At 53.9% G+C, this 14264-nt stretch overlaps 1 long non-coding RNA gene across 1 annotated transcript; it reads left to right on the top strand.

The window, feature by feature from the left end:
• Nucleotides 1–266: 266 nt before the first annotated feature.
• LOC136791695 (uncharacterized) lies at nt 267–13931 on the top strand. Its single transcript, XR_010834233.1, has 3 exons — nt 267–302; nt 6468–6691; nt 13029–13931. It is a non-coding gene; the product is annotated as an uncharacterized lncRNA (long non-coding RNA).
• Nucleotides 13932–14264: the final 333 nt, after the last annotated feature.

Below are 14264 nucleotides of genomic sequence, written 5' to 3'. Positions count from 1 at the left end.
TGGTTTTCATCTGCGCGTGGCATCTGGAAGCAGAGACACTTTGGGGAGATGCCCCTGGGGGCCAGGCAGCGGCAGGTCGGCCCTGCAGCCCCCCGAGCCCCTGCCAGCCCCCAGACCACCTGAAAACAAAATTTTGTTTGGAGATGAGAAAACTCTTTTTTTTTTTCTAAAGTTCAGAATGATGAATTTCTTTGCTATTTGTTATAAAAACATCTCCCACACAGATGCAAGCTGCTGTTTTCTGACTGGCATTTTCTCTTCTTTTCCAGGACTTGTCAGGGCTGCCGTGCACCGGCACCAAGGTGAGGCTGGGCAAGGCTGAACGAGGAGCCTTTCCTGGGGCTCCGTGCCCTGTGCTGCATGCTGCAAGGATGGCCAGGATGTGCTGGCCATGCTCCCTGCTGCATGACGTGTGACCCACTGCGGGCTCAGCACCCTGCTGCATTGCATGCATCTTGCTGCAAGGCGTGCACCCTGCTGCACAGCATGCATCCTGCTGAAAGCCATGCATCCTGCTGCAAGCCATGCATCCTGCTGCAAGGCGTGCACCCTGCTGCAAGGCGCGCACCCTGCTGCACAGCACGCATCCTGCTGAAAGCCATGCATCCTGCTGCACAGCATGCATCTTGCTGCAAGGCGTGCCCCCCCCTGCAGGCAGCACAGCCCGTGTCAGCAACACTCGTGCGTTACTGCGCCCAGCCTGTGTCCGTGCAACGCCCCGGCAATCTGGAGACCCAAATCACATCGCTCTCTGCTGGAAAGTCTCCAGGTGCTAATGAAATATTTATGAGTCAAGGCATACAAGGACTCAGATGCAAGGAAAGGAACTGTTTTTATCGTGAAGATGAACTTGAGGGGAACATTTTATTAGAGAGCATGCAGTTGTAAAACACTGCGTTCAGGAGAGGCTGGTGCGTGATTTCGCTCCCGTGGAGCAAGGCTCCGGCACCGAGCTGGAAAGCGAAGCATTTCCTCGCCTGTCCTCACGGTGCTGTGCATGGGGCTGAGGTCCTCCTGAGGACGGGGTCTGCTCTGAAAGACAGCTGGTGGGGAACAGCACGTGCTGTCCAAGCCAGCATCCTTGCCCTTCCACTGGTGTTTTCTCACCCTTGCAACCTCCTGGCTTCGGTAGGAGACGCAAAGTGCCACCTGCAAGAAGTGCTGCCAATGCATCAAGGAGGGCTCGGAGAAGGCTTCCCAGAACCCAGCAGGAAAACAGCTCATCCGGGATGGAAAAACTTCCCCTGGAGGTGCAGGACGGAGCCTGCAGCCACATTCAGAAGGGCACCAGGCGCCGGAGCTGCCTCTAAGCCTGCTCCAAGGGCAGGGAGCTCCGCGGCAGGTCCTGCTCTCCAGCACCAGGTTATTTGTCAGGTTTGAGTTTCTCTCAGCTTTCCTTTTAAAATAATTAAAGTGTCAGCGCCGGTTCACAGGCTGGTCAACGTTTTAATTCCGCCCTAACTTTATAAGGCAATTTCATGAATTATACAGTGTGGTAACAGAAGGAGCTAAATAAAGATGCAACACTAGCTGTGTTTAATAAATACACCCTCGCTATCCGTGGAAGCTATTTGCAAGTCAAAAATACGGCACATGATGATATAGCTGTCGATTGCAAATTTTTTAGATTACAGCTAGGTCAGCACTATTTTATGCTAAATCCCATCAACTAAAAATAAAAGGAGGCGGCTGCGCAGGGGGAGCTGCGACGCAGAGGCAGCCTCGCCGTGGGTCCCTGGCGCTGGGGACCTACCGGGCTGGTGGCCACGTGTGGATGCACAGATTGGGGTTTTGTCCCCAGACAGGCACCAAATGGCCTCTGGGCAGCCGCTAGGGGCAAGACAGGAGAAGGTGCTCAGGGGGTGCTGATTTTGCGGAGGGTCGAGCTGCTGAACCCCACCGGAGGGGACAACCTGGCCCAGGAGATGCCCTTGCTCTCAGGGATGGCTTCTCCTTCCTCTGCCTCCCCTGTGCGCCTCTACGACAGAGGCAAGAATAGAGAGGGAGAGGTGAGGATCGCTCCCTTGGTGTTTGCAAATAGCTCCGAAAATGGGCGGCTGTGTGTATGGGGCAGGGCTGTGCTCACATCGGGGAAACGTCTGGCTTTTTGCAGTTTTTTGCGCCTCCTGGGGGGACGCAGAGCTGCCTGGGGTCCCCGCAGAAACTCTGCAGAAATGCCCGAGGTGGGTCGGGGTGCTGGGCCGCGTCGCTTGGAGGAGGCTTTCCATGTAGCTGCGAGCCTTGTCTGTTTTTTTTTTAAAAAGAAAGAAGCGACAACGAAAATACCAGGTGACTGATAAACTTAATTAAGTACCCCATGCTGGACTTTGTGGCCAAGTGGCTAATAACTCCTGCGGGACACATCTCACGGGCCATGGAGGGTGGGAAGCTGCCGTGGGGTGGGTTGGATGCCCCAGGCCCCCTCTGCAAGCGGTGGCACCCATGGGGAGCCTGCAGCACCCTGCGCCCAGAGGTGGCTCCCCACACCCTGCTGCATGGGTTCCCTGCACCGTGTGAAGCCCTTGGGGCATTCAGTGGTCTGCAGACCCCAGCGTGATGTCCTCGTGGTCATGGCACGAAGGCAAACGTGACCCCAGAGCTGCAGGACTCAGGCTGGATTCACGACTCGGCCAACCTTGTTCCTGCAGTGGCCACGGACCAAGGGAGCTAAAGCAGGAATTCCCTTGCTCGTCCCTCTCTGCATGCCCCATAAATCGACCACCAGTTACCAGACTGGCTGTAAGACAGACCGAGGTTTGTTCCAGACGTCACAGAAATTAGCGGGATTTAATTAAGCTTGACTCATCGCAACCGAAGGGCGAGGTGTTTGCAGCTGCTGCACTCCAAGGAGCAGCAGCGCGGGGGACGGGCACGCTGCGGTGCTAAAAACGATGTGTTTGGGTTCGTTTCATGGGGAGGGAGCTCAGACCTGCTTACAACAGTCCCTTATCCTGCTGCCGTGCTCTGTCCTCAGCGCCTGAGCAGCAGCATTACCTGGCCGTGCATTAAAGCTGCTCCTACATAAGTGACATCAGCCTTGGCCCCGAATCGGGCAGACCCCCTTTTCCCCTCCCACGCACACCGAAGATATCCCAGTCTCTTTCCCAGCGTGGGAGCAGAACACAACTGGAACTGTGTTCTGGGAGGAAACCAGCATGAAATAGCCTTCGGTCATAGATTGGGAGCGTGTCATATGTTTCATTACCTGCTGAAAGACAGTTGCTGTGCGATGGGGAGCATTTATAATCCCAAATTATTTGCAGCTCTCTGTCTTTTCCTTGCGAGCATGAAGCCAGAAAGGCGTTAAAGTAGCCTTGATGATCTGAATGATTTATGGAGCGGCAATTCTGTAAATAGGGTTTAAACTTTTAAAGATTTATTTGTTTTCCAACTGAAAGTCATCCTAGTGGTACGCAATGTATATACCATGTAGGTTAATTATGCTATTTATATATAAGATAAATTGTTCTGTGGGCAACATGCCAGTGCACCAGTTCAGCCTGATGCTAATGTTTTCTAAGAGATTTTTTTTTTTATCCCCCTGGAAGTTTTGTAATGAGTTCCTGAGGCTCTGCCAGCTCTGGGGGACGTGTGTCTGAGCCAGACATCACACCACTTGTGTGCCCCTCACGGCTGGGCCATAGTTCTGATTTCTTATTACAAATTCTCTTTGTTCCCCTCTGCCTGCTGTCGGTCCTTCTCGAGCTGAAGCACGCGAGAAGCAGAGCGATACGTCGGATTTTGAAGTGCAGGCAGCTTTCTTTTCAAATGCCTCCTTTAAAAAAACCCCTTCAATATTGCAGCCTTCTGAAGTCCTCCCTTCTGCCAAGCCTTTACTTTACTTTTGTCCTTTGTTCTGCTTCCTTTAAGCCCGGTCCCCTTTCCATTATGCCCGCCAGAGGAATCCCAAGTACAAAGATTCCTACCGGTGGCTCGCTCCCTCCCTCCCTCCCCGCCTCCCTCCCTCCAGCATCCTCTGTGATTACATCCTCGCTGTTGCTCTACAGCTGTTCCCAAACTCCCCTCCGGCATCCGAGGCTGCAAATCACCGCTGCCCCACATACGCACAGAGGGTTTGAATTTGCGCAGCACTCGAATCCCAGGGCCTGGAAGGTTTTTGCTCTCACTTTCAGCTCCAGCCTGGATGTGGTGGATAAGGCTGACTCCCAGTGGCTCGTGCTCATTGACTCGGCTGATCCTCGCTCTGCTTCCTATTCAGGCGATGAATTGTAGAAGCACTCTGCTCTTGGAAAGTCTGCCGGTGCACATAAGTAGATTTTTATCCCTTTCCTTCCAGATGCTGCAGTTATAAGTGCCCGTGTACATTTTGTTATGGTTCCCCAGATAACAGCCTTTGGAGTAGCACTCCTTCAGAAAATCCATGCAAAACCATCTGTGATTTTCTGCTCTTGGACGGATAATTGGATTGTAGCGGAGGGTGAGCCTGGGGCTTGGTTTTGTTTCCTCGCCTCGAAACTCAACAGTCCTTACCATCGGGCGACAGGAGACTTTCAGACAATGCAGACCCAGCGCACGTCCCTGGCTGGAGGTGAGCAGCTTCGTGCCCCCAGCCCCAGCTCAGCCTCCGGCGCATCTCAGGGCCGTTCCCCTGCAGGAACCTCAATTTCTCTACTCTGGGTTCGGTCCCATGTTTTAAAGTACCCTTTGAAAAGCCCCAGAATTTCTGCGATATCATTTTAATATCTGTGATAAGTTCCTTCAGGGCAACCCAGCTGTATTTCTGTAGATTAATTAAGCACTGGGTAACGGTGGCGTTTTGAGGATAAATTCTATAGACAGGGCAGCGCCGCGGCTCGTGTTGCATCGCTCCAGGCTGTTAGGGACTTCTGGGCAACCTGCTGGGCTGTCAGCGCTGCGCCATCACCGTCGGTCTGGTCAACTGGATGGGCATTTATCCGCGGGGCACTGAGCATCTGCTGCCACTTCGGTCCAGTGGATGTGCTCGTGGAGGGCTGAGACAAATGAGCAGCGAGGGTCGGGGCTTGGAAGCAGCGGCCTTGTTTCCTTGGGGTAGCAGGGTGCAGGCAGCTGAACCAGGATGGCATAAAATAAAATGAAATGAAATGAAATGAAATGAAATGAAATGAAATGAAATGAAATGAAATAAAATAAAATAATAAAATAAAATAAAATAAAATAAAATAAAATAAAATAAAATAAAATAAAATAAAATAAAATAAAATAAAATAAAATAAAATAAAATAAAATAAAATAAAATAAATAAAATTAAAAACCAAAGCAAAATGCAGCAAACAACTGGTGGGAATGTGGATGGGGAAGCAGGCTGAGGGGCACTGGTAATGCTGCAGCTTGGACAAGGCTGGCCCAGGTGGCTGCCTGGCTGCAGGCTGGTGATGATCCGGCCACACTGTGCACGGCCTGGACGTGGCAGGATGCGGCCAGCAAGCTCCAGGGCTGCACAAACATCACGGCGCGGTGCGGGTGAGCACGGGGCCAGCTGTGGCCGTGCTCAAACCCGAGCCCCTGCAGGCAAGCCCTGGCCGAGCCGGTGGCCGTGGCTCCAGGGAGAAGCCTTCAGCTCCCGTGCAGCCAGCAGGGTTGGAGGCACGGTTATAAATGCACTTGACATTTGTTGGGTTTGCTGTTTTGCCTTTTTCTTTTTTTCTTTTTTTTTTTTTTTAAGGAAAATCAGCCCATTTCCCATCTGCCAGCTCAAGTGCAGCCAGTGCCACGGAGTGTGTCTGCAACGTGGACAGGCAGCTGCGGAATAAATCTCTTGGTCTTTTTCCCCTTTGGTGCATGGAGTCACCCAGAGCCGCTTGCTGTGCCGGCCAGGGGGACGGCAGCGTTCCTGCTCACCTGATTTATTATCTCTGCTCAGCACACAGGGAAGGGGATTCTTCACGGGGAGGAAAGCTGGCAGCTCAGAGCAGTCCCCTGGAAGCAGCCAGCGCTTGGTGTGAGCGTTCATTCAAAGGAGCAGGGAGAGAAAGGAAAAAGCTGTAGTAGGGAAAGAGGAAGATTAAAAAAAGCAGACACCTCCGAGGCGCTTGCAAAGCTGGAATGCAGCAAGGCAGTCGGTATTTCTGGTCTGAGGCTGGGACAGAGACCCACGGAGCTGATGCGAGGGGAGTTTTGCATATTCCGAAAAGTAAACAGAAGAGTCAGCCTTGTTTTTTTGCAGAATTACAGGAACCAGAGATGGAAAAGACCTATTAACTCATCTTTCCGTTCCCCTCCAGGGTAGAACAGGATTGCTCCCTGGAGGAGATTATTTTTAGCACTCTGTTGAGCACAGTTTTTGATGTCTCATGAGATGGGGGTTTCTTTTCCAGGGATTTAGATGTAAGAATGATAAACCAGGTTCCGCCAAAGGGAGGCTTGACCCAGAGATGAAACGAGGATCAAAGCTTTGCTGTGAGGTTCAAAAATGTTTGCCTGCATGTTTTCCTCTCTCTGTAACGTGTTTCTGCATCTCTCTACAGCATGCTTTGCCTGGGAAGGAAGCAGAGGCAGCGAAGCCCCGGCTCTCCAGGGATTTTTGCTCCTACAGAAATGGAGAAACGCGACGATTTCTCTGGCAGAAGCTTCACACGGGCATCCTGGGGACGCTTGGTTGGGCCATTGCATTGGTGGGGAGAAAAAGAGGAATGGCACATCTGCTAGGTGACCGACACATGTCCCCGGTGCCCTGTAGGCTCAGTAGGAGGTAAGCTGTGCCAGGGGTGATTTCTGGCCCCGATTTTGGGTGAACGCGCTCCCTCGCTGGCTCTGCTGGGGGTTTTGGTGACGCAGCACCCACCGGCTCCAACAGCAGGGCTGGCACGTCTGCTGCTGGAACTTCAGGGAGGCTCTCAGACCCACGGCAGATCTCAGACACAGCCCGAATTAATGCCTCAGCCTTGGGGTCTCGTTGCTTGCAGCAGCACAGCTCTCCTTGCGCTAGGGAGGAGAGACACGGCGGGACCCGCTGCCTCCCGGCCGCCTCCCTGCCTCCTTCCTGCAGCTCGCTTTGATCTTGAAATTAAAATTGTTTTCAGCCTGCACGTACGTTTTCGCTCCGTGTGCGCTGGAACACGCCAGCCGAGGGGCTCTGGCTCCCCAGCAGCTCGCAGGGAGCCGCCGAAACCTCCTGAGTTTTGCCCAGAGCGATCGCAAACAGTTTGCAAATGGTTTCGGTGGTTGCTTCAGCGCGGGAGGCGGGGAGGAGGGAGAAAAGGAGAGGAACTGGCCGCGGATGCCGACTCCGAAATGATTGTTTGCAGGCCAGTAATTCAGGTTGCAGACAAGGCCCCATTGACTCTCCTCCGAGCACAGAGCGGTTCAGTTGTTGGCGCTGGAAAATCGGCCGCTGCCCGCTGGTTGGGGCAGCGTGGGGGCAGCCCCTGCAGCCGGGGGGTGTGTGGGGGGGGAAGAAATCCAGGACCACGCGTGGCCACCCGGCTGTCCCCCCCGGGTGATGGGGTCTGGGGGGGGGCTCAGCCCAGGGGGTTTGGGCCGTGGGGGCTGTAGCAGCAGCCGCAGTCACAAGCAGGTTTAATTCACGCCAGCAAATGATGGAGGCGTCCCCTGGACCTTTTGTGCCTCGCGGCTCCGAGGAGGAGGAGGAAACTCGCCTGCGAGCAGCAGGTCTCCGGCTGGAACCCCCCCTCCGGCCGGGGAACCTGCGCTGGGGACTTTTAATTTTACGTGGCTCTGCTTAAGCCCGAAAACATTAGCTTAACATTATCACGGGGTAAGTCAACAAATATGGAAAAATCTACCAAGGTTACATTTTGCCCACTTTTCTTGCACCTTTGGAGATGAAACTGGAGCCAGGCTGCTAAGTTACAGTGATTTATTGGTGGGCTGAGGAGCTGGGTTTTAAATACTGCATCTTTGGGATGCTGGCAACCTCGCTTCCTATAAATCTTAACTAGTATTTCTGAGCCCTTTTATGCCAGCTGCTTTCATGTATTCAGAACCTTTTCCGTGCAGTAGCCTATGAAAATATTGAAACGATGCCCAGAGCAACACCAGGATATGAAGGGGAAAACTTTAAGATGTTTTGTAACTATTTTTTAACAGAACCTGCCAAATCTTAATTTTTCCAGTTTACAAGTAAGAGCCTCTAACCATCTGTTTGCTGTCAACCGATGTTTGTTTGGAAAGGAATTTTATTATTTTTTTCCATCTCGCACTCCTGTTCTTACAACTAGTTTACTGAACTTCATAAATGTCAGCTTTCACAGTTGTTTTGTAAGCCAGTTATGATTTAGGATTTAATCAAAATTGAGCAGTCAGTGTCTTTAATCAATCTGAATGGAGATCAAAAACAAAAGAAATGGAGACTGAAAAATGAAACATTTAATGTATCCCAACAGTCTTTGAAAGAGCCTTATTTCCAGCATAATAGCTACCAGGAATCATTATAACAAACTTTAAAAAAAAAAAAAAATACCCTCCGAAATTGCTTGTTGTGTTTTTAAAGATAAAAAGGGCTAAGGCAATTTAAGGCTTAAAAGCAATTCCAACCTTTTATCTCATTAAGTATTAAAAATAAACCAGCGTCAGCCACTCGGCGGCTGTGATGGGCGGCGGTGCGGGCAGCTCTCGGCATTCGGCACCTGGCTGCTGGTGCCCAAAGTTCGTTTTGCTCTTCCCTTATTTTTTCCGTCCCGGTGCCGGGGTCACCCCATGTTCTCTGCGGGGATTTCGGCTCTCCCCTTGCACCCCGGCCGTGCACAGGCGCCCTGCGGCCCCGGCGTGTGGATGAAATCCATCCGTGCACGCGGGCAGGAGATGCATTGCATTCCCCAGGCAACCAGGACTTGGTCTGGGTGCACGCATCCGGACCTAACGAGGCACTGCGTGGTGCTGCTACGGGAACCCAGTGCTTTGGCACCCAAAGGCTCCTCTCCAGCGTCCCATCACAGAGGATTATTTAATGCTTTGCTTGTACCAAGCTCAGGGGAGCTCCCTGTGGCGTCCCAACAGGCTCGAAACAGCCGTGTCCCTTATTAGGGTGGGATCCCTCATTAGCTGGAGCGATCGTTAATGATGCACGGGGTGCAGCAGAGCTGCTGCTGGTCAGGAAATCCGAATTAAATGGGGCGGTGAACGTAGCAATGCCCTGCTGGCCAGTTTAGGAGTCACCCAGAACTTGGGTGGCTCGGTGCCTCCCAGCCTGATCACACCACGGAGCGTACCAGGGTGCCACCTCCGGCAGAACCGTGGGGGACTGGGGAGAAGTGGAGGGGTTGGGGCTTTATTGGGGTGTGGGGCAGTGAGGTCAGGAACTGGGGACAGGCCAAAAGGGGGTGGGAGCAAAGGGGCACCTCGCACCACGACCCAGGCATGGCTCGGCACAGCCTGGCACGGCTCGGCATGGCACCAGCAGTCCTGTGTGCTCCCTGCCTCGCGTGGGGGCCACGTGGGGAAAAGCAGAGCAGTGCCTGCGAGCAGTGGGTTGTGTAGCCAGCAGCGCAGCTCCGTCAAGTGATTCGCTTTGCTCTTCAGCAGCAAGCTGCCCTTTTCCCCAACAGCCCCCTGTGAGCACCGCGAACACCACCAGGAGCCAAGCAAAGCTTTCCGATGACCCCCGGAGCGCTGCTTTGGGTTTAACTTACGAACCAGCCCCTGACCTCTGAGTTCAAATCTCCAAGTTCTGCCTCATGTTGCAGGGCTTTGATTTGTCTCTCTTTTTTTTTTTTTTTTCCTGGTAAAGGCTCTGATCAGCTCGTCTCCCTGAGCTGCAACGTGGGTACTGGGCTCTGGGTCTCAGGGTGCCCACGTGGGTGCTCACAGGGCTGGAGGTGCTCAGCATCCAGAGCAAACCCCCACCAGAGGGACGAGCGTCTCCTGAGCCCCACGGGGGACTTCGGAGGGCTGCTGGGCTTTGTGGGGCGCTTGGCGAGCAACTGGGCTGGGGCTGCAGGGGGCACAGGGAGGAATCATCGATCCAGGGGCGCCGCGGCACGAGGGGATGCAGTTTTTCAACCCTGGTGCGTTGAGCAACCGTTCGGCGCAGAGACAAAACAAAACCTGCGATGCTTTAACGTGCTGCTCCGCTGTTGTTTACGCAGTCTGGCGGAGTCGGAAGAAAGCCCTTGGAACAGGAGGCTGTCACCGAACAGACGTCTCCTGGTTTTCACAAGAACATCCCACTTTTGCTGCAGCGTCTACTTCCGATAAATGTTTTGATTTAGCCTCAGCTTTCGTGTAGCAACAGGAAAACATCATCCCGGGGTGATGTTCTATTCCATTTGAAATTATCTCTTGGATGAGGCACAGGAAAGAGTGGATTCGAGCTGTAAACAAAATCCCATTTGTCTCCTTAAATGCGTTTGTTTGCCTGCCTTGGGGAAGGGGAGGATGAGGCGCATGGGGGCAGTGGGGCTGAGGGGCGTCCTGCAGCCCCTTGGAGGCTCACGAGGCCACGGCGAGGTGATGTGGGTGAACCTCTGCCTGCCAGGGTGCAGCCTTTGCATCAAAGGTGCCCAAGAGACAGCGTGGGACAGTGCCAGCCTGCATGGCTTTGGGGAGAGGACCCGGGCTGCTGGAGCAGGGGGCAAGGCGGTGGCCCCACAGCTCCACCATTCGGGCCCCCATCCTCTCCCATCACCCTGGGTCCTGCTCGTGTTGCCGAAGCAGCACCCGCATTTGCTTTTTCACCCCATGGCTCTAAGGAGTTGCTTTGCCTAAATTAAACTCTTTAACCCTTAAACTCTACCTGTGAACCGCAAGGTTTCAGGCACATGGGAATCACGCAGGAAAACATCGCATTAGCTTCTGAAAGACGCTAGCGGCTGGAATTGCAGGCACTCCTAGGACATTCAAAGGCCGAGACTGCTTTTGTGGCCTGTCTGAGCTTGTCTGAAGGGCTGCAGTAAGAAGGGAGGAGAGGCACGCCGGGTACGAAGGCGTGGGCACCTCGGGCACCTCGGCCCTGCTGCGGCCCCTCCGAGGCCGTGCCAGGCAGGAGTGCCCACGCACTACCAGGGCTTTTCTAATTACCTTGATGACAAGGGACTACTTGCCCCCAGCTCCCTCCTGTGCTGGAGACTGCGACTGCTGGTGACCTCTAAGTGATGGGTCTGGTCTGCGGTTTCCCATAATCCTGCAATTTTTGTTCCATTTAAAAATAGGCTTAATTTTATTTCCTCCTGCACGCAGTTCTCGGTGGCACGGGGAGGGCGCAAAGTGCTCTGGCGGAGCCGGAGCAGGGCTGTGCAGGAACCCGGGCGGTGTGAGCACCACCACCCCCGGCACGAGGGCTGATCTGTGGCAGGGGGGCTTCGGGAAATGGGACCGAGCCCGGCGGCTGCCCTTGGGTTAGGGTTAGGGTTAGATTTTGGGTTTGGGTTAGGGTTAGGGTTCGGGTTAGATTTAGGATTTGGTTTAGGGTTAGGGTTAAGATTAGCTTTGGGCACCCCATGGGTTTCTGGTGGCGAGAGTGATTCATCCTGCCTAAAATCTGCTGTGAAAAAGGAGATATGAGGAGATGCCTTGCTGGTCGCCATCCCCCTTGTTGCCTGCAAGTGGGTAAATCCTGGCCCTGCTGCCATCCATCCTCCGGGGTCCAGCAGCACCCCAGCCCCCCTGGAGGTGTGTGCTGGCCGTGGGCGCAGCACCTGGAGCCTGCTCCCACCAGTCTGGGTCCTGGCGAACGTTACCCGCTGCAGGAAACCGGGGGTTTATTCCTGCCTGAAGCCCCGGCTCCGTGTCGCCTGGCCTGGCAACAAACAGCCCGCGTTATGCTGGTTCTACTCTATAAAATTCCCTCTGAATCCAGGGAAATGGGTTTTTAAAATCAGTTTTAAAGGCCTCCAGGGGCTCCACATATTCTCACAGGCCTTCCTCTTTATTTGTCCCCTTATTGTAATCCACTCCACTTATGATGTATGGCTAGAGCCGAACATCTGGCTCTCATCACACCTTCTGTTGACTCACTGCTCAACAAAGGGGCTGAGATGAGTCCCAGATGTTGCAGTGTGTCAGCGCTCCCTCGGCCGCATACTTTTATGGAGGGGAATAAACAGAGGTGGGTTTTAAAGTCGGAGGGCTGAACACGCGTTACCTCTGGGTTAGGGGCACGCAGGGGCTTGCACGAGTGCACTTCACGTGGCCTCCTCCTCGGTGCCAGGTTTCTGCAGAAAAACTGCACAAGGCAGGGCTTCCTTGGGGGCTGTCGCAGGGCTGGAAGAGGCACGTGTGGGAGGTATGGGGCTGGTGCTGAGCCGGCTGCGGTGGTGGAGGTGGGTCTGTGCTGCTCCCCTCGCTGGCGTCACCCCCTGCGTGTCCCTGGGGTGTTTGGTAGGGGTGAGCACGGTGGGAGCAGGCAGGGCTCGGCACGAGCTGGTGCTCACAGGGTCTGGATGCTCTGGCTGCGCTCACGTGCTCCCAAATGCCTCGCCATCCTCACCAGGTTTGGCATCACCGATGGGTGCAACCTCCTATGCACTCAGTAGGGCTGTGCAGCCCCCTAACCCCCGTGGCATTGCAAGGGTGAGAGCCACCGGGGGTTTGGTGAGGGGTCCTGGGGACGTCGGAGCAGGTCTGGTGCTCCTGCAGCCCGCCAGGCAGCAGCAGGCAGCGGATGGCATCGGTAGCAGGTCTGAAGCCTGATTTCGAGCTCTTTGATGCTCCGAGCATTGATGTAGCTTTGGTTCATCTTTTTGTCATTGATATAACGTGTTTATCTAAAGGGGAATCTAGTTTTCATTATTGTGGATTTGGGGGCTTTTTGCTCTGCATAACAATGAAGTGGGAAGCAGCTATTGTGGGCCGCTGGAGCCTCTCTGGAGAGGCTTCTCTTTAAAATGCCCTCTGCAAATACGTGTGTTAGACAAAACAGCTCTCCTGCCCGAAGGCATTTCAATCCACTGCGAGCGGAGTGCGAGGAAGGCAGCATATCAGAGAGCCAGGATTTCTCCAAGGCAAATGAATCTGTTCTCATCTGGTTTTCCTCTTTGATGCATTTTTATGTTAAGGGCTCTAAGTGCTCCTTTAATGGTTCTGGCCCTGTCAGAGAAGCTGAGGTTTCTTCCCTTTCTTGTTTCTTCCAGACTTCCCTCCACAAGGCTCCCTGACAGTTCTTTCCCTGCGAAGGAGCTTTCCAAGCCCGTGTGCTTCACTGAACTTGAGCTGGGAATACTCATAGCATCCAACGTAGCATCCAACGGTGACGCTCGAAAACGTCAAATCATTTGCCCCGATGACCGCGGGCTCCCAGGAGAAGCCCAGCCTCTTCGTGACAACAACCCAAATTAAGAAAATCTGTCCGCTGCCGGTTGCGGGGTGCTGGGACCCGCAGGCTCGTGCCTGGCCCCGGGGCGCTGTGGGGCTGAGCAGAGCCCTCCTGGGGTGCCTCCTGCTCCGCGCCAGCCTCCCTGCTCTGCCCCACCGCTGCTGCTGCTCCGGGCCCGACCAGCTCCAGGCGTGGGGCTTGCAGCACTGGAGAGCTTCTCCTCTCTCCTCCTGCACACACGACTGCTCTGTAACAACACGGTCAGTACCAAGGACCCGACTGTCCTGCTGCTGGAGGGCTTGTGGCTGCGGTCTTCAAGATGAGGACAAGGGAGCAGGAAAAGCAGGTGACAGCTAGTGACAGCAGAGCCCACAGGAAGGGCTGTGGCAGACGTTTTTGGGCAGCAACCTCAGGCATGGGTTTTAGTTAGGGGCGACCTTCCCTGCGAAGCATCCTTGCCTCTGCCAGCCCCTGGTGCCCCGCGGGAGGAGGCGTCGTGCACTGCTCCGTGCTGCCTGCAGCCGGCTGGTGATTCCCTGCCCAAGCGCACAGGAGGCAGCTCCGGGCACTGCTGTGTCACCACCCGGTCCCTCCCGTCTGCCTCGGTCCCTCTGAAAACCACTTTTCTGCTGCCACCCAGCCGAGTCCCCCCGCAGCGCGCCATGCCTGCGCGCCCACGGAGAGGGCAGCTGGCCCAGAGGGAGAAACAGAGACTTGGAAACCTGTGGCTTTGGTTGCTTTAAAGAGCAGCTTCCCTGGCCTCTTTCTTTCATGTGGGCTGGGCTTTTAATTAGCTTTTTTAAATATAATTTTAAACTTTTTTTTTTTTTTTCTCTTATGGAGTCTGCTCGCATTTTTATCTCAGCTTAGGATGCACAAAGCTTGCCTATTTTGTTCTCAGAGTCAGCTGGATGATCAAGGTTTTTAAAGTCTACTAAATTATTAAAGGAAACTCAGTTACTCACTAAATATTATTGCTTCTATACTGTCAGAGAGAAGATCACAGCAATATTTTGTTAATTCAAACATCTTTATCTTTCTCTGAGGCCGCTGA

The sequence above is a fragment of the Anser cygnoides genome, chromosome 11, assembly GCF_040182565.1.
Source record: "Anser cygnoides isolate HZ-2024a breed goose chromosome 11, Taihu_goose_T2T_genome, whole genome shotgun sequence".
Taxonomy (NCBI): domain Eukaryota; kingdom Metazoa; phylum Chordata; class Aves; order Anseriformes; family Anatidae; genus Anser; species Anser cygnoides.
The sequence above is the reverse complement of the archived record's forward strand: the minus strand, read 5'-3'. Positions and strand labels throughout refer to the sequence as shown.